This window comes from Myotis daubentonii, chromosome 7, assembly GCF_963259705.1.
Source record: "Myotis daubentonii chromosome 7, mMyoDau2.1, whole genome shotgun sequence".
NCBI classification, from domain to species: Eukaryota; Metazoa; Chordata; class Mammalia; order Chiroptera; family Vespertilionidae; genus Myotis; species Myotis daubentonii.
In genome coordinates, this window is record NC_081846.1 from 91,023,394 (window position 1) to 91,036,768 (window position 13,375).

Below are 13,375 nucleotides of genomic sequence, written 5' to 3' on the forward strand. Positions count from 1 at the left end.
AGAAGCAAGGGAGCCTTTATAATGGTCCACATACCAGAGGGGCTAATGTTTACAGAAGAAAGCCCAAGCTGATGACCAAATTGGTCAGGTGTCAAGCAGAAATAAAAGAGAGCAGACTGATTGCAGAGACCCAGCCTTCCAATATTGGAGGAGCATATACCTTTGAGATCATAAATCTAGGAAATAATACTGAGGGACCTTGAGAGACAGAGATCAACTTACACTCAACTTCTTGACAAATGTCAAACAGGTATGATATTCACACTCATTGCTAAAACTTCTCAAGTGAAAACAATGCTGCAGGGTGACAAGAAGGTTAAGGACATGGCTCGGAGTAAAACCTTTCCACTGAATGAACTGACACAGGCAGAGGTCATGACAACTGCTGAGTATCTTAAGCCTCAAGGCAGGCCCTTCAAATGAAAAGGGAGGTGGGGGGAAGTTGAGGATGAGAACCTAAATATAAGCACCAACTTTAAATTGTTATTAAGTAAGCAAGAAACCTACTAATTTTAGAGAGAATTTTATTGCTAAGAAACTGGAAGCTTGAGCTAAATTATAATAAATTCCTTGAGACTCAAGGCCTTTCAACTTTCTCCAGAGTTGTATAGCTCCCAAGAAAAAGGAGAGTCTCAACACTAACAAGATATATCCCATAAGGATAACGGGAAGGCAAGGACACCCTGGAGGACAGACCCGGGGCCATCCTTCACCCTATGGGAGTTCTGGTTCCTATGTGCCAGCTGATCGCCTCTTCCTTTCCCTTCCTGAATGGATCAGGGTCTGACTGCAGTTACTTGATCTCTAAGCTGTATTATCAGTGCAGCACAGGTGGTGCCCATGATTTTCCTTTTCCATTCATAGACCTCTCGTCTAAGACAAGTTTTGTTTGGAACCATTGCATAAAAATACAGCCCATCATCCCGAGATCCTAGACTTTGAGCTTCAAGTGCTGGATTAATGAAACGTTGGATTGTTTCACTTGTTGAACATTTGAATGTGTTATATATGTGTGTAGGGTAAATAATGGAGAAATGCTCTGTGACCAGAAGAGTGGATTATGGCAAAGACAGCAGTGTCTCCCAGAATTGCATGCATTACCCCACATTCCCAGCCCCTATCTAAGTAGGAAGGCCAAGTGATTTGTTCTGACCACCACAACTGTGGGAGGAAATACCAGGTTTCCCTTCTGGGCTGAGGCACAAAAATGGACATACAACTGTCCAGCTTTCTCTCTCTCTTATTGTATAGACTAGAGGGTGTGAGTTTTGATGGATCATTCATTAGCCTGAATTCCTTTTCTCTTTAAAACCTGCGGTAGACATATAAAAAAGACAATAAACTTTTGGGATTATTTTTGTAGCATAAACTTATCCCATCATGATTATTACAGAGACTAGTGGCCCAGTGTACAAAATTCATGCACATTAAAAGGGAATTAATTAGAGGAAATATTTTAATGTTGCTATTTTCCCACTCTCTATAATAAAAGTGTCAGTGATGAAAGAAAATTAGTAAACTGTATATGAAAATCTCCCTCCTGTCAGAGTTTGGGGCATGCTGTGGGACCTAGAGTAAAGTCCCTGCTACCACCCACTGGCACTTCAAAAATGCAGGAGACCTAGACCTGGCTGGCCCCACCCCCATCAAGCCCCTCTATGCGAGGGGGATGCAGACTCAGGTCCCTCATCCTGGCACCAGGCGGTGGGCATAGCCTCAGGTCCCCCGTCCTGGTGTTGGGTGGGGGGGTGCAGTCTCAGGTCCCCATCAAGCCCCGCTGTGCGAGGGGCGTGGTCTGAGGTCCCCTGTCAAGCCCTGTTGGGCAGGGGGCACAGCCTGAGGTCCCCGGCTTGGTGCTGGGGTGGGGGAGCACGGCCTAAGGTCTCCTGGCCCAGCGCCAGGGTGGGAGGCATTGCTTGAGATCCCCAGTCAAGCCCCGCCAGGCATGGGGTGCACCTTGTGGTCCCCCGGCCCGGCCAGGCACCACGCAGCCTCAGGTCCCTGCTGTCCAGTCGTGATGTTATGGCATCTGGTCTATTTTGCATATTCCTCTATTATATAGATAGATTACTTGGGACAATTTAAGTATTAAGAGATAGAGTGTATTATGCACCAGCTTGGATCTGTGGCAAGCCTGCCCCACTGTGTCTCTCACAGTGCCCCATGCCAGAGCAAACTGTGGCCTTGAACCATTGTCTAGCCTCTGCCCATTGGCAGGCACGGAAGTGAGTTGCACAGTGGGGAAAAAGAACAAACAAAAAAGCCCCACGTTTATTTTCAGAGACATTTCCTTTGCTGCTGTTTTCTAGACAAGAACACACTCAAATTATTATTAAGTGAAACAACTCAGCATACGTCCAGCCAGGCATGAAGGTCAAATGGATTTCAAGGTGATGTGCAGTTGTCTTTACATTGGTTCTAGAGACATAGATTATCTTGTTTGAAAGGCCAGTGAAGCAGAAAAACGAGTCACATGTGCCACTCCTATTCCAACTACAACAGTGGAACTAGGAGTAGAAAACCTGGAAGGAATGATATAAACAGTTTTACTAGAACTTTCATGTATTCATATTATAATTTCCTAATAACCAGAAAAAAAATAGGATATGTTTCTCCCTAATTTAAAACCCATATTTTCATGTCTTCTCTGGCACATTTTACTTTCTCAGGAATTGAGATATAGATTAACTTCTTTTTTCCCTTTACTCTAGATCTTATATTTGATTTTTAAGTATGGGCACCCTTTTACAATCTTACTAGAGGCCCAGTGCACGAAATTCATGCACTGGAGGGAGGTGGTACCTCAGCCTGGCCTGCACCCTCTCGCAGTCTGGGAACTCTCACTCACTCCTTACCGCTTGCCTGCTCACTGCTCCTTACTGCTCAGCTCGTTAATCCTTAAGACTGCAGTGGAGGCAGGAGAGGCTCCCATCACCGTCATGCCCTTGCCAGCCATGAACCCGGCTTCTGGCTGAGTGGCACTCCCCCTGTAGGAGCACACTGACCACCGAGGGACAGCTCCTGCATTGAGCATCTGCCCCCTGGTGGTCAGTGTGGGTCATAGCGACTGGTGGTTCCACCATTTGGTTGATTTGTATATTAAGCTTTTATTGTATAGGATACTTGTATTACCTCAGCCTCAATTCGACATAAACGTTTACCCTTTCTCCTTTCTTTCAGCAGAACTTAGAACATCAAATTTACTCTCTAGGTTCTCTCCTTCCATCATACCAACTACGTTAAGTCATCAAAGAAATTCAGGGTATGACCATCGACCACTGCCACTCCTTAGCACAGTTGACCTCCTGTGAGCACTTCACACACTACTATTCTCTTGTTTTGACACATACTTCCCTCTTGGCTCCTATGAATGATTCATTGTCTCCTGTGTAAAAAATAACACAAACAAAGCCACTTTGAAATGAAGCAGAGCTACCAGGGCAGAGGAATTGCCTCACATGCCTTATGTTTCAAACATTTGGAATATTCAACTGGACAGAATAACCTGTGGACTGGGCCTGAAGCAGCATTCTGTCCCAAAAAAGTATTTGCAAGGTAACAAGAAAGCAGTTATTATTTTTACAAGACCCATGACTATGGGACTGAAAAATAAAAACGTTGGTTAGAATTAGAGTCACTATGGTACCTCACCTGCATCAGTAGAATGCATTCCTTTTATTGATGTAATTGTTCCCCTACCTTTCTAATAGATACCATCAGCATTGTTTCCTAATCAGAACATTAGTTGGGCTTCTGCCTGAATCAGTGCTTTCCAAATAACTATTCTCTGATCTCAAATAAATGCTTGTTGCCTCTCACTTTGAAAAGCGTTTTCCGTTTAGCTGAACATATTTTTCACTGAAAGCTCCATTATAAAGTTTATTTTCTTCTATTGGGTCTTTAAAATTTGGAGTTACTCAAGGTTCAATTTAGATTGTTTTACTTTTTTACTATATACTCTTTACCTAGGTGAATTCTTGTATTCACACAGCTTTGATGTTGGAAATTATGTGCTAAACAAGATCACTCCTCTGACCTTCATATGCACACATTCAACTTTCTTCCAAATTTTGCCACTTAGATGCCCTACAGACCTCTAGAACTCAGCATGTTCCAATTATCTTCCTTCAGTGATGCCCACTCCAGGAAACAATACCTTTTTAGTGATTTTTTAAATCCAGAATCTCTTCTACCATCCCTATCAAATTTTTTCATCATTTCTTATGCCCACCATAATATTTTACAAGTTCTACTTATCTATATTGCAAATAGAGTGGTCTCTTAAAAATAATCCTGAACTCTTAATTCTTCTATTAACAATGTTCCAATGATTTTCCACAGCTGCCATAAAAATCTAAATCTTTAGTACTGTTTCCCGGGCCATGAATAAACTGGCCCCACTTCTCTCTGTTACTTTTTTGCTCCATCCTCATTCCTTTTATGCACTACTAGAGGCCTGGTGCATGAAATTCATGCACTTGGGGTGGGGAGGGTCCCTCAGCCTGGCCTGCACCCTCTTGCAGTCCAGGAGCCCTCGGGTGATGTCTGTGAGCCTGGCTTCTGGCTGAGTGGTGCTCCCCTTGTGGGAGCCCACTGACCACCAGTGGGCAGCTCCTGCATTGAGCATTTGCCCCCTGATGGTCAGTGTGTGTCATTTCGCTGTTTGGTCAATCTGCATGTTAGCCTTTTATTATATAGGATGCTTTTGCTTGTTATGTTCTCCTTTATATAACCTTCTTAGGTATTTTTCTCTCCTGAACAGAAACATTTTCCCCTTATTTTAATCATTCTAACTGCAATTTGTTTTTCATCTGTCCAATTATTCATTAGCACCATTCACCAATTATTTCCAACTTTCCTCTTTCTAGATTCATGATGATTGCAGTTTCTACCTCTTGTGGCATTGGGAATGGCCATTATTTTCCCCAAATCCTTGACTATATTAGACAACTTCTACTTTTCTTCTATGGTGCATATTATTCTTGTAGTTATTTGGTCATTTGTTATGTATATATATATATAAATATATATTGCATAATATATATATATATATATATATATATATATATATATATATATATATATATATATACACACACACACACATATCTTTATTATATGGTCATGTGAGTGAAAATCTTGTTTGCCTTTTTCATCAATATATCTTTTGCCCCTAAAATGGCACTTGCCATAATGTTGGCTTTCAATGAATAGTTATTGAATTTATCAAGAGACACACTGGTTCACGCACATTAAATTCATTACTAAATACATTAAAATGGACACATGGAGAACGAAAGTCACAACTGTACCTTCAGTGGATATGGCTGTCTGCTGTTTTTGTCAGTGGATCCTGAGGTGAACAAGCAGAGAGCGTTTTCTTGCTCTTCTCCTTGGGCTTGCCCTCCCACCTGCAGAGGGGGCTGCTGAGGGAGGATCAAGAAGGGCCCTGCCAGCCTGGAAGGTGAATGAAGGAGGAAGCCTGCGGCAGGTGGCATGGTCAGGACTGCTTGGTCTAATTCTCAGGAGAGAAATGCATCCCTGAGACTTTCTTTATTATTCAGCATGTTGTAAGGAAGTGGGTCATGATTTGGACCAAAGAGACAGACAGTATTTAGAGCTGGATTTGCAAAGATTGTCCTCAGTTAATGTTTATGACCCCTCTGTGTAAGAAGACTATTGGATAAAAATAATAACACTTGCTACTAACATTATGCGATGACTGGGTGCTGGTGCACTATTTTAAGTTTTGTGTATGCATAACCTCATTTATTCTTCACAAAAATTCTACTGTGTGTGCAGTATTTTATTACTTGCTTTCTAAATGAGAAATCCAAGGTATAGGGAATTCATTCATTTGCCCAGGAACTCAATTTAAAGACAGAAGGGCCTCCATGATAGTTCAAGAACTTTGTGTGGAACCTAGGCTCTGAGCCTCTTCATATATACTAATAAAAGGGTAATATGCTAATTAGACTGGGAGACCTTCCAGGAGACCTTCCAGACATCCTTCCAGACAAAGCCATGGTGGCGGGGCCAAGGCAGAGGCAGTTAGGGGGTGATCGGAACAGGAGGGAGGGCAGTTGGGGGTGATTAGGCTGGCGGGGGGGCAGTTGGGGGTGAGACGACCAGTGGGGGGGCAGATGAGGGGGAGCAGGCCAGGATGCAGAGTGGTTAGGGGTGATCAGGCAGGCAGGCAGGTGAGCAGTTAGGAGACAGTGGTTCTGGATTGTGAGAGGGATGTCCAACTGCCGGTTTAGGCCCGATTCCACAGATTGGGCCTAAACTGGCAGTTGGACATCCCCAGAGGGGTCCCAGATTGGAGAAGGTGCAGGCTGGGCTGAGGAACACCCCCCTCGTGCACGAATTTCATGCACTGGGCCAATAGTTTCTTTATAAAAGCCCAAAACTGTGTTTGGCCTACCTATGATTCAAAACCTATTCAGGGTTTATGGGACCTTAGGAAGATGGATACTTATGAAAATATTTTTCTTTAAATTGTGTCTTTTCCTGCAACAGTTCTTCCAATTGTTGTCTAATCTGCACATAGGAAAATCTTCAGGCATTTGGTATTAATGTTGCCAACATTATTTAGAAAATCAAGCGTGTCCATTTAGCTTCACAGAAAAAAAGTAGACTACATTATTTTCAAATGCTGTAATGTGTGGTTTTGACACTATCATAATTCCTTTCTAAACATTTCAAAGATGCACATAGTTCACAGGGTTCTAATTTATCCTTCCACTTGCACTGGGGAGCCAGGCTTCAGTGTTGGCAGGAGCTGAGGGGCAGGGACGCTCCTAATGGGGGGAATAATAACTTGGTTGGTAACATCGGAAAGCGCTAAGTGGATTTTTGATTAAATTTTCAAAATTCCTTTTCATGTAGATGAAGCGGAAATATTTTTAGCCTAGTAGGTAAATCTTCTATACACATCAAAGTGTTACAAAATAAAAGCCCCGTAAATGCACTTTCTTCCATGACCACATGATGTGATTTAGTGTGTCAGAAGCAACCCATCGGCCCTAAGCATCTCCACACTAGACAGTGCATGTTATTCAAAATTCCAACAGAGAATCATTCTTTTAAATGTAGGTAATATCTCTAGTTAAAATGCAAATACTCTTCTGAGGAAAGACATTTATGCTAAAACTAGTTATTAGCATATTAATATTAATTTGTTCTCAGACACTGTCTAGTGAGACAGAGATAATGGGGAACTGGAACCCTAGCACTTTAGGTGGACATGATGGGCAGTCTATATAAGTCAGAGCCCAGCATTGGGCCAAAGAACTCCTGGAGGAAGGAGAAGAACAGCAGAGACAGAACAGGGCCCTCTAAAAGGGAGTTTGGGAAGATACAAAATAAGTTTGTTTGGCTTTTGAATTTTTCTATGGTTGATCATGACTTTCTGACATTCTGACTTTTATTTTAGCACTTTCAAATAAGTTTTGAAAAAAATCCCAAGCCTTGGTTTTGTTTTTATCTATAACCCAAACGTAATGGTGCCTTAGAATCACATCGGATATGAACGAGATGTCAGAGCCCAGGCCATCCACACCAGGGCCTGAATGTGTCCAGCATGAGCAACACCGAGGTGTCCCCTCTTCTCTGAAGAGTCACATGTAGTTTATCTGAGGTGGGTTCTGGGAATCTGCATTTGACAGGTGTCTCATGTGAGTCTCATAATTAGGCAAGTTTTAAAAACCCTAGTCATTGAATAGATCAGAAAATGGAACCCTCAAAAGGGGAAGAGCTTTGCCCAAAAAACCTAGGGATGAGAATCTTGCTGACTTAAAAATCTAAACACCTCAATTGAAAAGGCAGGTTTCTAGTCACTACACTAAGCCCTCCCCCACTGTTGATTTATTTAGTTATAAAACCGGCTTGATGCTTTTCCCTCTTTCCTTCTCTATGATTTCTCATAAATGCTAAATCAGATGGGAAGGGTGGCAAGTAAATATTAGGTTTCTCTGGTGGTGTTAACCTTTAATTAAATCAATTGCCTGTGCCTTTATTCAAGGGGGGTGTTTATATGGAAAACAGAGGAGAAGTGGGATGACATACTAAATGTTCTCATTTATCAGGAGGATGGAAGACTACAGGGCCAGGAAGCCGGAATTCTTCCATGTGAATCTAGAAGTCACTCAGAGGTCAGAACCCTGCAGGGTCCTGTTGTGTTAGAAGCAATAACTCAAGTCCATAGATGCCTCAGCAGTGGCTCCACTCAGCCAAGGAGGGAGGAGGCCATCCCCGGGGACCTATTAGCAGGTTGGAGCAGGCCCAGGAAGGCAGGCTGCCTTGTTATTAATAGTAAATGAACGGGATGATGCTGTCAGATAACCTCTCTCCATCCGGCCCAGGCTCTCCAGGCCACAGCATTCTCTTCACGGTGTTGTTTTTGGAATTATGCTTGGGCTGGATCTAAAGTCAGCTTCCAGGGTTCTAAAAATGGCTGGTAGCCAGAGTACTTTTTATTGAGAACTAATTTGGGTGAGGCGAGGTGATGTGGTCAGCTCCTGGAGCTGGAGCAATGGAAAATGTCTAGAGAAGCTATTTTTCACTTCCTTGGTGCCTAAATTGGCTGCTCAGAGAAGGAGCTGCTCAGAGGGGTCAGTAAGTAGATCCCTAATGTATCTCCCCTGAAACCAAACCTGTGCTGCTGTAAGGCTCCCCATTGTAGACAGGGCCTGTTCCCAGCTTGCACAGTCCAGTTCCCTTTACCTGCCCACAACCTCCTGCTGATTGGAGGCTTTCTGGGAAGTGAAAAAAATGAAGAGCTTCTAGGTGGGACAGTCTTGGGTGTGAATACTACATCAACCCCTTCTAGATATATGATGTATTACTTAAATGAGCTTTAGTGTTCTTACCTACTGACTTAAGATAATATTTTTTCTTCTTCGGTTTTCAAAACAGGAATTCATTTAAATCAATATGCCATTGTCTAGAAGGTGCAATTGTTAGATTACATGTTCCTTGAGAAGGTTCTACTGTCCTCAAGAGTCTTCCTTTTTAATGCTACTCCCCTGGGGTTTACTATGAGATGTGATTCAGAAAAGAAACTTAATATATTATACTAGAGGCCTGGTGCATGGATATTCATGCACTTGGTGGGGTCCCTCAGCCCAGCCTGCACCCTCTCACAATCTGGGGCTCCTTGGTTAGGGTGCATAGGCCTGGCCTGAGATCAGGGTCTATCAGGGCTTTCCTTTCCCCAGCGGCAGGCAGCTGGCCCCTCCCCCACGGCTTCCATTGCTTGCCATCTGTGAAGTGCTGTCCCCTGCCCCTTGCCACCGGTCACTTCCCTCTGCAGGCAACAGGTGTCTGGTGTGATGGCTTGGCTGGCCTGGGCTTCCCTCTGCAGGGCGATCGCTGGCCAGCCATACACCTGCCACAGCGTCACTGGCCGGTGGCCTGGGCCTCCCTCCCTCCCTCTTTCTTTCTTTCTTTCTTTCTTTCTTTCTTTCTTTCTTTCTTTCTTTCTTTCTTTCTTTCTTTCTTTCTTCTTTTTTCTCTTTTTTAAGTAAGAGTAATGTTTACTGAGTGATTCAGAACTGAGTACTATGAAGGGTTTACCAGGATGAAAATGCACTGAACCCGTCCCTGCCACCCCCAACACTCTAGCCACAGAGACTACAGTACTTAGAAATTACACACAACAGCCATGACTGCTGAATATCTGTTCGTAACAAACCATAGCACATTTATACTGTATCACATGAGTGATTATAGAAATCCATTTATATATTGCTTGTATAAAATCTTCTTTTTAATAAAAACTATATTAAAAAAGAAAGTATAAAAAACATGTACAGGTGAAAGCCCTGCCAGGACAGTGAGTCAGTAAACATCCAGTGAGCATGTGCCTTGGAAGGACCCCCATGCCTCATGCCCACAGCAACTCCAGCAGGGCCGGCGAGGGTGTGCCATGGCTGCCACTCCGGGCAGGACTGAGTGGACCACGGTGGGTGGGTACAACAGGGCCTGGCACTATGTCCTTCTCCAGCCTTGCATTCAGATCAGGGTCAGGGTCAGAGGCAGGGCTGGGGGCAGGCAGATTGCAGTTTCACTCTGAGTTCCATACTCAGCCTAATTTTGGTTGCAACTCATGGCTTTTCCTGGCTGCTCGGAGGTCTTTGAGTGGGTGCCCTGGCGGAGAGGCCGGAGAAGTGCCCATAGTTGCCTGGTTGAGCATCTCTCTGGCCCAGAGCCTCTGTCCTGCCTCCTGCAAGCCTGGCCCCAAGCAGAACAGGACCCCCTCAGGACTACTTTGGTCTCAGCGCTTGGTCCTGGGTTTCATCAGCCTGGGTTTCTTCCCCTGATGTGGCTGATCTGAGTTTCACAAAAAAAGCCTGGCTGATGCTGGCTGTGCTGAGCCTCGCTGAAAAGTTTTTCATGCAGCAAGGAAGAGCCCTCTGGGACCTTCCTCCTCCTCTCACTCCTCATCTCCTCCTCATCCTCTGCCTCCTCCCAGCCCATGGTCACTTCTTCTCCAGCTGCTCCAGCAGTGGGTTGCTTTCTGAGTCGGGGGTCTTAATGCTGTTGGTCCTGATGATACAGGCGGGGCGATGCCGGTTGAGCATCAGGATGAGCTGCTGCTGCTCCAGCTTCAGCTCCTCCATCTGGGTGTTCAGCTCTGTATTCATGAGCTCCAGCCACTCAGATTCCTGCTGCAGAAACTCCCTCTGCTCCTTCTTCTTGTTCTGGCATCTGGCTGCCACCCTGCTCCTCTTCCTCACCTAGTTTACTTTTCATAGGTTGAGGCCTCTTGCCCAGTTTCACCTCCAGGAAGTGCAAAGGGGTGATCATGGTCCCAATGTTGTGAATGTCAGCGTATTTCAGCTCCTTTGCAGTCAGGGCCAAGCTGGGGAGTCTGGTCAGGGGGCTGAGCCCTGGAAGAGAGCTCGCAGTCATAGAAGGGTCCAGGATCTGCCCAAGCATCATAGCAGGAGTGGCAGTCCAGCCTTCCAGAAGCCACAGGGAGAGGCTGTGACCATGGGGCCTGGGCCAGGCCGCAGGCACCATGTCCGCTCAGGAGCCTCAGTGGTGCCAGCCCTGCCCTGCAGGATCCACCACCCAGTGCCTCCCATCGCAGCTGCCCAGAATCCATCCCACAGGCTGTGACCTGGGTCTCCCTCTTTGAGGCAATTGATTCTGGGGCTCTGCCTGCCTGCCTATTGGCCCCTAACCACTTGCCTGCCTACTTGATTTCCCCCAGCCGCTCACCTGCCTGCCTGACCACACCCAGCTGCTCGCCTGCCTGCCTGATTGCCACTAACTGCTTGCTGGGGGGCGGGGCCAGCCCGCTGAGGGGCAGTGATGGTTCCGGTCTCTGGTCATTCTGGTTGTTCTGGTCACTGGGCTTTTATTATATAGGATATTTGAGTGAATGGATGAATTGAGGTTTAAAAATGAAACTCAAAATGCCATTTAAAATTAAAATGGATAAATATACACTGAGTGTCCAGATTATTATGACCACCTACAATTGTAGGCAAATTAGCTATAATTTTGTGCTGATGTTGCTAGAGGGCCAGACCATTATAAATAGGGAAGCAGGTTGTTTACCACAACAGTAGAAGTGATTTTTTTTCTGAAGATATGGATAAACAATGTGACTTAACAGCCTTTGAATGCGGGATATATATTATTATGAGTGGCCAGATTGTTATGACCACCCCATCAGTACTTAGTTGGGCCACCTTTTCCCTTCAATACTGCAGCGATTCTTGGCATTGACTCCACGAGATGTTGAAAGGTGATGCAAGGAATCTGACACCATGCCTGATGAATAGCACTGTCCAGTTCTGTGAGATTTGATGGTTGTGGAACCAGCTGCCTGATGGCTCTTTTAACTTCGTCCCACAAATGCTCAATTGGATTGAGATCTGGTGATTGTGGGGGCCACCTAAACAAGGTTAAGTCTCCCTCATGTTCTTGAAACCACTCCTGCACAATACGAGCACCATGGCATGGCACATTGTCATGTTGGAAGAAGCCATCTCCATTGGGATATGCCACCAACATAATAGGATGAACTTGATCAGCAACGATACTTAGGTATGTTGTGCTATTCAGAGGTTTTTCCACACGAATTAAAGGGCCCAAATCATGCCAGGAAAACATGTCCCAGGCCATAACACTGCCCCCACCAGCTTGAAGGGTTGTACTCATGCATGTGGGGTACATGCTTTCATGCTGTTTCTGCCAAATTCTCACTCTGCCATCTGCAAGATGCAACTGGAAACATGATTCATCGGACCACATGACTTTTTTCCAATGCTTGACTGTCCAATCCTTGTGTTCCTGTGCGAATTGGAGACGTTTTATCTTGGTAACTGCAGACAGCAAAGGTGTTCGAACAGGCCTTTGGCTTCCATATCCCATACAATGCAGTGTACGGCTGATTTGCCTATAAATGTCAGGTGGTCATAATAATCTGGCCACTCACATTCAAATATATCCCATGTTCAAAGGCTGTTAAATCGCATTGTTTACCCACATCTTCAGAAAAAATTCACTTCTACTGTCATGGCAAACAACTGCTTCCCTGTTTACAATGCTCTGGCCCTCCAGCAACTTCAGTGCGAAATTATAGCTAATTTGCCTACAAACCTCAGGTGGTCATAATAATCTGGACACTCAGTGTATAAACTCCTTGCAAACGCTTACTAGTAACCTATCCTCACCTTCTTCTTATAACTTCCTAACATCCCACACTGATTGCCTTGTCCTTAAAACTGTGCGAGTAGTTAGTCTCCAACATTCACTCTAATTTGAGGGTTTTGTTTTTGTTTTTACATTTTTACTTATACTTCTTGAGAACTACCTATACACGAAACCCTGTGTGATTTGCTGAGGAAAATTTCAGATGAATAAGTTACAGTCATGTTCTCAAAAAGTAAGTCTATAGATTTACACTAAAATACTAATAATTGAGCTACACTGTCTTGTTTTGGATAGAAGGTAGCATAGGACGACAGGGAAGCACTAGAATAGAAATACCTAGCCCCACCTGGGGACTCAGCCTGGCTTCTAAAGGTGAATCCGATATTGTTGTTACGCCCCCCCATATAGGATTCTCAAATACATTTCTATGTGAATGTGTGTGTGTGTGTGTGCATACATTATGTGTTGAAGTTTGGGAAACAGATTTTTTAATATTTGTGGATGGACTCAGTACACTTTGGGAGAGAGAGAGAGGTTATGGAGCTCTAATTGACAATTTCCTCAGCTGTCTTATTTGTCTAGTTTTATGGTATTTTTAAACTCATCAAAAGATTGACTCAGAAGCTAGACTGTTCCTTTAGTAAATCTAAAAATGTATTTTTCCCAGTGCCCATGATTGCCAAATCCTATAGAATTTAGGAAACCT

General features: G+C 44.3%; 1 non-coding gene and 1 pseudogene across 1 annotated transcript; one reads left to right on the forward strand and one right to left on the reverse strand.

Moving 5' to 3' along the window:
• Positions 1 to 2,109: 2,109 nt before the first annotated feature.
• LOC132238965 (small nucleolar RNA SNORA42/SNORA80 family) lies at positions 2,110 to 2,240 on the forward strand. Its single transcript, XR_009453930.1, has one exon. It is a non-coding gene; the product is annotated as a small nucleolar RNA SNORA42/SNORA80 family (small nucleolar RNA).
• A 7,804-nt stretch (positions 2,241 to 10,044) lies between these two features.
• Positions 10,045 to 10,968, reverse strand: LOC132238023 (jun dimerization protein 2-like; annotated as a pseudogene).
• Positions 10,969 to 13,375: the final 2,407 nt, after the last annotated feature.